This window comes from Gracilinanus agilis, chromosome 1 (assembly GCF_016433145.1).
Source record: "Gracilinanus agilis isolate LMUSP501 chromosome 1, AgileGrace, whole genome shotgun sequence".
Taxonomy (NCBI): Eukaryota; Metazoa; Chordata; class Mammalia; order Didelphimorphia; family Didelphidae; genus Gracilinanus; species Gracilinanus agilis.
Genome location: NC_058130.1, coordinates 266432465 through 266444703, shown reverse-complemented (window position 1 = coordinate 266444703; position 12239 = coordinate 266432465).

The following is a 12239-nucleotide window of genomic DNA, read 5'->3' as shown; positions in this document are numbered from 1 at the left end:
AAACACAGCAAATATACGAAAACAACTACAAAACACTTTCCAATCAATTAAAACTAGATCTAAACAATTGGAAAAATATTGACTGCTCATGGGTAGGACAAGCTAACATAATAAAAATGACCATTCTACCCAAATTAATTTACCTATTTAGCACCATACCTATCAAACTACCAAAAAACTTCTTTACTGAATTAGGAAAAACTATAACAAAGTTCATCTGGAATAACAAAAGATCAAGAATATCAAGGGAAATAATGGAAAAAAATGTGAAGGAAGGGGGCCTAGCAGTACCTGATATTAAACTATACTATAAAGCAACAGTCATTAAAACAATATGGTACTGGCTAAGAGATAGAAGGGAAGATCAGTTGAATAGACTTGGGGTTAATGACATCAGCAAGACAGTGTATGATAAACCCAAAGAGCCCAACTTTTGGGACATGAATCCACTATTTGACAAAAACTGCTGGGAAATTTGGAAAACAATATGGGAGAGATTAGGATTAGATCAACATCTCACACCCTACACTAAGACAAATTCAGAATGGGTGAATGACTTGAATATAAAGAGGGAAACTATAAATAAGTTAATTGAACATAGAGTAGTTTACTTGTCAGATCTCTGGGAAAGGAAAGATTTTAAAACCAAGCAAGAGTTAGAGAAAATTACAAAATGTAAATTAATTTGATTATATTAAACTAAAAAGCTTTTGTACAAACAAAAGCAATGCAGCCAAAATCAGAAGGGAAACAACAAATTGGGAAAAAAATCTTTATAACAAAAAACTCTGACAGGGGTCTAATTACTCAAATATACAAGGAGTTAAATCAATTGTATAAAAAAAATCAAGCCATTCCCCAATTCATAAATGGGCAAGAGACATGAATAGGCAATTTTCAGGTAAAGAAATCAAAAGTATCAATAAGCACATGAGAAAGTATTCTAAATCTCTAATAATTAGAGAAATGCAAATCAAAACAACTCTGAGGTATCACCTCACACCTAGCAGATTGGCTAAAATGAAAGAAGGGGAGAGTAATGAATGCTGGAGTGGATGTGGCAAAATTGGGACATTAATGCATTGCTGGTGGAGTTGTGAACTGATCCAACCATTCTGGCTGGCAATTTGGAAGTATGCTCAAAGGGCTATAAAAGAATGCCTGCCCTTTGATCCAGCCATACCATTGTTGGGTTTGTACCCCAAAGAGATCATAGATAAAGAGACTTGTACAAAAATATTTATAGCTGTGATTTTTGTGGTGGCAAAGAACTGGAAAAGGAGGGTGTGTCCTTCAATTGGGGAATGGCTGAACAAATTGTGGTATATGCAGTTGATGGGATACTATTGTGCTCAAAGGAATAATAAACTAGAGGAATTCTATGTGAACTGGAAAGACCTCCAGGAACTGATGCAGAGTGAAAGGAGCAGAGCCAGAAGAACACTGTACACAGAGATTGATATACTATGGTAAAATCGAATGTAATGGACTTCTGTACCAGCAGCAATGCAATGACCCAGGACAGTTCTGAGGAACTTGGTAGAGAACTCTACCCACATTCAGAGGAAGAACTGCTGGAGAAGAAACAGAAGAAAAACAACTGCTTGAATGCATGCGTTGAGTTGGACATGATTGGGGATGTAGACTTGAAACTACCACACCAATGCAACTAACAACAATTTGGAAATAGGTCTTGATCAATGACTCATGTTAAAACCTGTGGAAATGTGCATCGGCCATGGGTGGGGGGATGAAGGGGGATGAAGGGGAAATTAGGAGCATGAATCATGTAACCATGTTAAAAATGAATATTAATAAATGTTTAAAAAAACAGGTGGATTATTATAGAGCCATCTTAGCCCCCCAAAACAAAGCAAGCATAAAGCACAGACTTTACCCATTTGCATGACATTCACAATGTTTAATATAATCCACTGTGGAACAGACCAAATCATCATTCCTTCCACTGAAAAAGTAACTAGGACTGGTTGAAAGTAGAGCTCAAAGAGTTAGCAACTCTCAGCTTCATCTTCAGTATTAATCAAGGTAGGGAAAGAATTCTTCCTTCCACACAGGACCATATGTATAAATTTGCACTCTATGGGATCCCAGAAATAGCTCTGGGGCATGCATGAATGGAAACAATTTGGAATGGGTACATTCACCTGAGAAGAGATGCATTCCCCAGTGTTGTATGGCGGAATCTAGAAGGAAAAGGAGAATAGAAATGGCAAATGAGCCATCAGTAAGTGAGAGGGAAAACAAATGAGGTGGGGAAATGAACTTTAGTAACCTGGAAGAAAACATACAGCCTCTAAAAAAAGCATATTAAGGAATAAATGAAAGGTTTAATATGAATCATTGCCTCCATCAGGAATAGCTAACTAGCTAACTGGAGAACTTCATTAGGAAAGTTTGCTAACTTTTTAACCTGTACAGATGGTCAGGCAAGCCAGCCAGGGTAAGGAGCTCTTGTCATTCAAATGTTCACAACTGTTTCTGGTGAATGACAGTTTTGCTAGGGTCTATTTGTTAGGTTTTTTTTATCACTGTCTGTTATCATCTAAAAGATCTGATTTTTTAGAGAGTTAACCTTTTTTGGTGGAGTATGTCCATACCTATCTCTATCCCTTCTCTCCCAACCTCCCATCTTTATATGATCCTTCTCAATGGTGCTATGAACAGGGATTTCTAACTTATTGTTTATGCTTGATTGTAAGAATACAACTTTCCCTGGCCAAAATTACTATTGTGTTTGTTTACTCCATCAGGAATGTCAGCTTATGTTTTATCTCTCTGAATGATCAGTTCTCCTAAATAAACAGGCAACACACTGAGTTATATTACTTTCATTTCCAAGTCATTGAATAGCCCATTAAAGGAGATGGGCATTTTCATTCTCTGAGAATTTGATTCATTTAAACAAGTAATAGTTTTATGCCCTGAGAATAGTAGCATTTCCCGCCAACTATTTCTTCATAACTTTCAGGATATTAAAACCTTCTTCCAGATGGCTTCCAACATGGCTGTTTTCATTCCACTCATAAACAAGTTTACTCAGGCAGTAATCATAACCAGTGCGGTCACTCTGTAGCTTTAGTATTGCTCAATCTAGCAGTTCTTTTTTCCATAAAGTCATTTTGATTATGATATTATACCCTTAATTGCAATGGAGGCCATCCTTCAAAGCTCTCCCCCCTTTTTTTGCATCTTGTCACAAGACAGTGACATCAGTATGATATATCCAGGCTCCAACTATCAATTGGAGTAGAACCATAGTTTTGACTAAATTATTCATAGGCAGCAAGCAACTATTTGAAAGTGAACAGAAATTCATTAGTATTTATGGAATTATTTGACCTGTCAATAGAATGAATCTGGCACAATTTGTAGACAGTCCTCTGATTTAATCAGCATAGATGGATGCTATCTCCATCACTACAGATCACAATCTCACCATACTTTTTGTTTGCATGATTCTTGCTAGTCTTTCCTTAAATCCTACCTTAAAGATCCACTTAATACAATGGAGACTTTTGTCTTATTATAATAATATAACAGGATTACTGGTATATCAATTTTGGAGTTATTAGCATAGACCTAAATGAACCTATGGGACTCTGTGCTAGGCACTCTTCTTTTCTCTCCCTCTCTTTCTCTCTCTACAATTTTCACTTGCTGATCTCATCAGCTCCCATGGGTTTGATTCTCATCTTTAAGCAGATGACATCCCAATTTGTATTTCAGGTCTTCGTGTCTCCTGAATTAAAGTCTAGCATCACTAAGTGCACAGTGAACATCCTCAGTTTCACGAGCATCTCAAATGCTACATATCTGAAAGCAGAATTAATTATCTTTCCCTTAAAACCTTTTGTTGTTTTTAGTTATTTTTCAGTCATATCCAACCCTTTATTATCTCATTTGTAGTTTTCTCTGCAAAGATATTGGAAAGTCTTGCCATTTCCTTCTCTAGCTTATTTTACAGATGAGGAAACTGAGGCAATCAAAGTTAAATGACTAACCCAAGGTCACACAGCCAGTGTCTGAGGATAGATTTTAACTTGGGTCTTTCTGACTCCAAGCCTGGCTCTCTCTCTACTGTGCCACCTAGCTGCCCCCTAAAAGTCCTTTCCTCCTCCTAATTTCCCTATTTTTGTTGAGGGCACCACTGTCCTTCCTGCAATCTAGGTTCATAACTTGGAGTTGTGTTCCCAATCTCACATCCTATTTTCAATCTTCCTTCTCTCCCACTCCTTGTATCTAATCATTTGCCCAATCATGTTGATTTAGTCACCATCACATTTCATATTTATTCCCTTCTTTTTACTCACATAGCCATGAGACCTGTGTCACTATCTCCTGAATTAATGCAATGTAATAATTTCTGGATAGATTTTGTTCCATTTATTCTTTTCTCCATTCTCTACTCTTGTATTCATTCTCCACACAGTTGTCAAATTAATGGCCCTAAAACACAAGTCTATCCTTATCCCTTATCTATTCTAATGATTCTCTTTTTTTGCCTTTAGGAAAAAATAAATAAAAACTCTGCTGGTTCACTTCATAACCTGCCACCAGGCTACCTCCCTAGTTTTATCCCTTGTTTTCTTTCACACATGCTATATTTCAGCTCCAATAGCCTACTAGTTTCCCATAAATGATATTCCACCTCCCATCTTCATGCCTTTTCACCAGCTATCTCCACTCCCCATTGCTGGAATGTGTTGTTTCTTCGCCTCCCTGGTGTCCTTCAAAGTTCAAGCCAAGTGCCACCTTCTAAAGGAAGCCTATTCCACTCTTTCTAGTTGATGGTCTGGAACTTGCCTTATGGCTATTTCATATATCTTTTACATTCTTTTTTCCATGTAATTTTTTTCACTTGTGGGATATAAGCTTTTTGGAGGGTAAGGACTTATTCCTTTTATTGTTCTAGCCCAAAGTACCCAGGACAGTGTCTGGCATATAGTGGGCACAATAGAAATTTGGTGAATGCATGAACAAATATCACCAGAAAGAAAAAAAATGGAAGTCTTAAATTTTTTTTTCAAGTACCACTTAAGAAATGGTACAATCTTTGTAAGAGTCATTTATACTCTTGAATATGCCCCAAAGCTTTAGGGGATATTTCATAAATATAATTAAACTAAATGGAATGAAAATAATGTGGCTCTTTTTGTAGTCTAAAATTAAATTGGTTGCTGTCCAAGATTTTTTGCATTAAGAGAAGCCAGGAAAAAAAATGGGTCATTAATCATTTTTTGTAGGTAGTTAGATTCCTCTAAGCACCTAGGGATCAAAAGTGCAACAGAAATAAATTACTTCAATGACTTCATAAGCATACTTAGCTGCCTGCCTCCTACATTTCAAGGAATTGTGATATAGTCAAAAAAGCATTTGAGTTAGAAGATCTAGACAGTAATCCTAATTCTACTACCTACAAATAATTGTCCTTAATTGAGTTATCTGGATTCTCTGGACCTCAATTTCCTGATTTGTAAAATGAGGGAATTTGGACTATGATCTCTAAACACTCTTACAGCTCTAAAATTCTGTAATCCAACAACAAACATTTATTAAACACTAGTTGTGTATGCATTGAGACCTAAGATTATTCCCAGGTCAACTGACTCATCAGTCATAGACTTAATATGTCATTGATCTTTGATCAAGCATCTACTATATGACCAGCAACAGTTCCATGCTACACTTGTAGGAAAAGACAAAAAACAATATAAACTATTACTTTTAGGGAGCTCATGATTTTAATGGGGAGACCTATGTACACATACACATATCTATGCAGGTATAGATGTAGATACACATACAATGTCTCTCCAATGAAATCATAAGCCTTTCTAATCATTCCTTGGTATGCATATAGACCAATGAAATGATACACATATGTATATACATATACCAATTAATTTTATTCTGCATTTGGAGCTTTTAGATAAAGCAGAATGATCTACAAGCTCTCTCAGGGTATCTTAAACTTCTTTAAACAGTATCAGAACGATTATAAGATCCACAAGACTAATATATTTGAAATATGCACAGCAGAATTTTTTGTGGTATCTCTGTAATTGGAGAACCTGGAATCATTGTAAGTGCTCATTGACTGAGCAATGACTAAAGAAATGTATATGAATGGAATGGGAAGTTATTTTGTAGCTTAGACTAATAAATAGGAGGAATTCACAAAAAAAACCCATAAGTATAGCTCTATGAATTGATAGGTAAATAAATATTATAAGAAACATATGCAGAATTACTACAATAACATAATTTAAAATAATCTTTTTAGCGTTCAGAATCCAAAGTCTAAATAATTGTCCTAAATAATAAGTCCCAGAGAACAAATAATGAAATATATATATATATACACACACACATATATCCCTCTTTTTATCACAGAGGTAGGAGACAATGGAGAAAGAATGAGGCATAAATTGTCACACAAAGTCACTGTAGTTGGTTGTTTTCACTTGACTCTTTTTCTTTCTTATAAAGGGGGGTTTGAAAAAAAAGGTTCAATTCTAGGGGTAGGATGTAGTAGATAAGGTATATCTAGAAATGACTTTGATATAAAAACAAAATGTATCAATTTGTTTTAGAAAACGGCATGAGAAATAATTTTTAAACTAGATATCTTTAGGAAGTCTTTAACAGATGAGACTTAAAGAAATATGTGGGATAGATTGAATTTATAACTAGGTTCTGTTAGAAACTCATAGTGGCCAATGCCAAATTACTGTTGTGTCAAGAAGTCATTGATTCCTTTTCTACCAAATAACACCAAAAATATTCAACCAACTATACTTAGATCCAGAAATGCACATGACCAATGATAATAACCCAAGTACATAGGCTAGTAATCAATAAGCATTCATTAAACATTTAATATATGCCATGTATTGTGCTAAGCACTGGGGATACAAATATAATCAAAAGAAATAACAATCCCTACCATCAAGGAGTTTATATTCTAGTGGAGGAAAGTAATGTGCCAAAGGAGGTTGAACAGCTGTGGATGAAGAGGAGGGAAAGGGACAATATCATGTAGAAGCTTGGTACCCAAGTATAGAAAATCAGACAGAGTCAGGAAAGGAATAAAGGTTGTCCATTCTGGGCCCCTTCACAAAATTCCAGTCCCAGTACGAACCCAATAACACAGAAGGGGGTCAACATGACAGAAGGAACTTCCAGGGTGAAAATACCCCAGGTGCTGAGGAAAGATCCAACAGTTGAGGCACAGTTGCATAGTATAGAAAGTCAAAAGCAAAGTTAGGAGAGGCATGAAGTTTGGCAAGTCTGCACCCCTCACAAAAAGGAGCTCAGCAATGGTGACATAGCTCACCAATACTCTGAACACACCTATGATAGAAACCTAGTTCACTGAAATCCTGTACTCTCATGTCCTACATTAACTGGCAGTCAATATCACTCTTGGAAATTGAACTCTTCATGAGTATTCTCCACACATCTCAACAAAAACCAGTATTCAAGAGAAATCTTCAATGAAAAAAATGTCTCAGAATCTTGGTTGAAACTTGTCAGCCACCACTATGAGGTAATTTTTCTGGTTACTCCAGAAACTCTTGAATCTCTGTAAAATCTAGTTACTAAACATGTCTCATGTATATATGGGGCACTTAGGTGGTATAGTGAATAGATTGCCAAGCTGAGAGTCAGGAAGATTTGAGTTCAAATGGAGCCTCAGATACTACCTTTGTGACTCTGGGCAAATCACAACTCTATTTGTCTCAATTTTCTCATGTGTAAAATGAGCTGGAAAAGGAAATGGCAAAATGCTCCAATATCTTTGCCAAGAAAACCCTAAAATGGGTCATGAAGAGTCAGACATGACTAGAAAATGTCTAAACAAAAACAGCATGTAAATATACACAAATAAATATATTCCTTTTTAATGTTATATGTTTTGTATATATGCATTGTCTATATTTATATATCTCTATGATTTTGATTTAGGTAAAATATAGTTATTTATGTTACAATAGTTTCTGCCTCTCAAGAGACCACACTGCTACTGTACTTTTAAGAGGGCACAAAATATTGAAAATTTTCACCCTAGAGTATTTCCTGACATGATTAAAGAGAGATTGAGTAATGTATAGAAGGAAAGAGAATGAAAAGCACTTTCCCGAGAAAGCTATTTAATCCTTTAGGAGAAACATTATAAAAAATAGTCCTGAAGAGCCTTTGACTGCCATACAGAGAGAGCTGAATGGTGGAACTTGTATCCAGAAGTGAAGTCACCAGTTACCTTGTTGGTTAGAGGGCTCTCTGGTTGTAGTCTTTATTATAGCTGATATAATCATATATGTTTGTTGTGCTATTAATAAATTGCATAACTGGTAACCTTGATGTTTATTTTATCTTGGGAAATTTGGCCATTCAAAATGTTAATAAACTTGGATAGGACCCAGAAACTGATGAGTGAAAAGGTTGCAATTTTAGTAATTATTTAGAAATAGAATCGTTTGTCTAAGATCTCAAGACGATTAGAATTACATTTATATATGGACTACAAAGAATTATCTGTTTTTCTAGGTGATTTACTCTGCATTCATTAAAAAAACCATTGCTGACCATTATACTTCAGTAAATAAAGAATCTATGATGAATATTCTTTTATCCTATCAACAAAATTTATAATCTATCTATGATCTCCAATCTTGTTCAATCCTTGTCCAAAATCTCCCACATTTCTTCTGTAGTGGTGAGCCTCTTCTAGAGAGGTTAAAATTTCACAGAAACCAGTTCAGCATGTAGGGTACCCCTTTATTATCTCTTTCTCTTATTACATGACTAACTCAGCTTCTTTTCTGATCTGTTTACTAGAATCAGATTTTTCCAAACTGAGATATACTCCCTGGAGTGTGGAGCTTGAAGCAATGGTAAAAATTATTGGAAATTTTCACATACAACTCCTATATAAATATATCTACTTTCTCCAATGAAAATAAAGTTCAAATCAAAGTCAACAAAAGCAAGCCTAGCAAAGTAAATTCATTCCAACTGAAAGCCCATTCACAGTAATTATTTAATACAGTCTACACAAAGTCAAATTCAAGTTGTTGTGTTTGGATGTTGGCACCAGGTTAATCTGTCACTGTCAGTGGTCATAAACTCGAAGCCCAAATAGCTTGTATTGTTTCCCTGTACACTACTTTGAAAAGGAAGAATGTAGATGTCAATTTATATGACCTTCACAGAAAAGTTAAAAGTCTGTTTTATTTCTCACTGTCTTTATTTTTGGCAAGTACAATTTGATAAGCTTATTTGAAAAAAAAAGAGGAGCCCTTAATTTAAAACACTGAAATATCTAGTAGTTATAGAAAATTATGTTCATCTGTTTTCAGTATCCTTCTGGGGGCTACACTGTAGGTTGCTAGATGTTGGCAATACTGACCCTATGCCACAAGGCCAACAATAGTTGTTCTCTTCAACATACATTTTTGAGCCCTTTTTCTTTTCTCCTGGGTGTGCCTGTGGCAGACATCTTTTGAGTGAGAGGTCAAGGGATCTTGATATGTCTTATAGGAGACAAGTTTAGTACATATTTGTTCATTGGTTCCATTTCAGGCATTATTAGAAGTCTAGTGGATAATATATTTTAAGCTAGAGGGGATTTTTGATTCCTCAAATCGTACCACATAAATGGAACCCTATTTAAGATGAATATATATATTTGAATATGCACAAAAATAGAGCCTTAATCTATTTCCTTAAGGCCAGTTTCACACCTCTAGCTGCCTGTGACAATATAGAATTTTATATTCCACAAACATTTTCAACACATGTCCAAAATAGAATTCATTATCCTTCCCTCAAATCCCTCTCCCCTTCCTAACTACCAATATACTGTCAAGGATTCCATAATTCTCCCCATTACCCAGTTTCACAACCTAGTTATGTATGTTGACAGTACATACCTTGGAAATATGTCATCCTCAACTCCTCTCACTCCACTCACTCTACACATGCAAACTATTACTGAGTACTATCATTTCTATCTTTGAAACATTTCTCATAGCTTTCTCTTCCTCTCTTCTGACACAGCCTCCACATCACCTCATGTCTGGATTATTCCAACAGTTTTCTGGTTATTCTCAGTGCCTCAAGTCTCTATCACACTCCAGTCCATTCTTCACTCAGCTGCCAAGGTGATTTTTCTAAAGTATAGGTCTGACGACATTATCCCCTTAATCAAGAAACTCTGGTGGCTCTTTATTAGCTCCAAGATCAAATGTAAAATTCTTTTTCTTTAAATTTTAAAAAATTTTAAAACTCTTTAAATCTAGAGGATCTGGGTTTGGTGTGATCCTATGTTAGTCATTTAACCCTGACTGCCTACCTCTTGTTGCTCTTTTGTCTTAGAATGGATACTAAGGCAGAAAGTAGGAGGTGAAAAAAATTCTTTATAATCTGGCCCCTCCCTACCTTTCCATTCTTCTTACCCTTCACTCTCCTCAAATAACTACAATCCAGCAGTACCATCATCTTGGTGTTCCTCCTTCTAGACACTCCATCTCTTGTGTCTTTTCATTGAATGCCTCCCTGTTGTTTCTCCTCCCCCACCCCCTGTCTGGAAGAATCTCCTCTCCTTCCTAGTCTCTGTTTCCTGGATTTCCCTCAAGACTCAGTTCAAACCTGACTTTCAGCAAGAGTCTTTTCCTTATTCTCACCTCCACTGCCATAGCCCTCCCTCTGAGACTGGTATAGAGGTTTGCATGTCATCTCTCCCATTAGAATGGGAGCTCCTTGCATACAGAAACTGTTTTTTTTCTTTCATATCCTCAGCACTTAGCCCAGTCCCTGGAACATAGTAAGCACTTAGTAAATGCTTATTGACTTGGCAACTATTCAAAACTAGTCTGCATCCATGAAAGAGTAACCTTACATACAAATATATCTATCTTGGCCAATTTAAACTTCTGATAGATTGCATACATTTGTTTAGAATAAATACTTCCATATTTTCTTTTAAATATTCTAAAAAACATTCCTAAGAGAAGGCATGTGTTTTCAGATGTCATATGTAACAAAAACAGACTTTTCAAAGCAGATTTGCTCAAACCACAAAGTTATGTTCATTTCACCTGATTGATCACATGAGAAATTAGTATGGAAGGTCTTCTAAAGACATAATCCGTCTGCACAACTGGAAATCCCTAATGGCCCTGCCTCTTTCTACTTACTCATTCTAACCAGAACTTTTTAATTTGGAGGAAATAATGAACTCCAAGAGAAAAAGAGGGAAAGGGTGGGGGAGGTGGAGCAAGAGAATAGGAGAAATGGAACTTAAGTTGGTGTCTGGTTAACATTTAGAATTGAAAATGACTCAACAAGAGTCTAGGAATTGCTGTGCAAAATCTTCTTTGTTCTTGTTTTAAAAGAAAGTTCTAGAAAATAGACTCAGGGCCAGATTCAAAAACCTATTTTAATCCAGAGAAAGAAATGTGGGCATAGAAACACAGAAGGAAAAACAACTGCTTGATCACATGGTTCAATGGGGATATGATGTAGACTCTGAACGATCACCCTAGTGCAAATATCAGTAATATGGAAACAGGTCTTGATCAATGACACATGTAAACCCAGTGGAATTGTGTGTTGACTACAGGAGGGGGTTGGGAGGAGGAGAGGGAAAGAACATGAATCATATAACCATGGAAAAATATTCAAAATTAATTAAAGAGACTTAATATTTAAAAAACCCTATTTTAGCTTCATCATATCTAATAAGTTGTCCCCATAGATTCCAGAAATTGAGGTGGAAATATTGTTTATAACAATAAGAAAGGTCAATGACTACATGGAGAGTGAGAAATAGGAGGAAATTTCTTCCATTTTAATCCAAAGAAAAAGAGAAAAATGTGAAATACTGATACAAAACCTATAAGAAATATAAACTTCTGTGTCAGCCAAGAATAATGAGTAATATTTGAAATTATATAATTGGGGGGGGGCAGCTGAGTGACTCAGTGGATTGAGAGCCAGGCCTAGAGATGGGAGGTCCTACCTGGGCAAGTTACTTAACCCCCATTGCCTAGCCCTTACTGCTCTTCTGCCTCAGAACCTATACATAGTATAGATTCCAAAACAGAAGGTAAAGGAAAGGAAGAGAAAGAAAGAAAGAAAGAAAGAAAGAAAGAAAGAAAGAAAGAAAGAAAGAAAGAAAGAAAGAAAGAAAGAAAGAAAGAAAGAAAGAAAGA